This window comes from Nanorana parkeri, unplaced genomic scaffold (assembly GCF_000935625.1).
Source record: "Nanorana parkeri isolate BGI_ZX_2015 unplaced genomic scaffold, ASM93562v1 scaffold1016, whole genome shotgun sequence".
NCBI lineage: Eukaryota > Metazoa > Chordata > Amphibia > Anura > Dicroglossidae > Nanorana > Nanorana parkeri.
The window spans coordinates 562,114-562,872 of record NW_017307284.1 but is presented as its reverse complement, the minus strand read 5'-3'; positions in this window follow the sequence as shown (position 1 = coordinate 562,872).

The window sequence follows — 759 nt, the reverse complement described above, 5'->3', positions numbered from 1 at the left end:
AGAGTATTATTTTCAGGCTGACACTTAGCCTTGTAAGGGTAGAATGAAGTAATCTTGCACACGCACTATTTCCTGTCTTCAGATAGAGATCTTGATTTGCGATCTCTAGAGTCTGTAACAATTTGCTATTTTTAATTTATTGCTTCATTTGTGACTGCTGCTATAGCAAAGTAAATTTATTCTGATTTACACAACCTCTGTCCTGGTTTTGACAGTGACTAATTATTACCTAAGTTAAAATAATGAAAGTGTCTCAAAGTGTCCAATTGCAATTTGTTAGTAAAATGTGCCATGCTGTGTTACCATGATCCAGAATCATACTGACTCACGCCAGCTGCCAAAAACTGGCCAAAAGCAACACGTCAAAACATAGGAAAACACTGCCTTTCATATATAAAGTATACAGTAGATGCCTTTTTGGTGGAGGGAACGAGAGGGTTGCTGGAAGAGATTTCACATTTTCTGAAATCATTTTCCATCTTCATTTACTATTTGACTATTCTTTACACTTCTTTACTTTCATACATTTCCCAGTGCTATTTCCAGTCTTTTAGAAACTGAGTGACTAAAAGAGTCAATTTAATTCTATCCTGTATCATTTCAAATGTCCAAACAGTACCTGTACAGGATTATATATCTATATAGATATATATATAGTATATACTATTCAATGTTTAACTCCAAACAGCTAAGATCTCTCTCTCTCTCTCTCTCTCTCTCTCTCTCTCTCTCTCTCTCTTTCTGCTGCATCTTCAACTC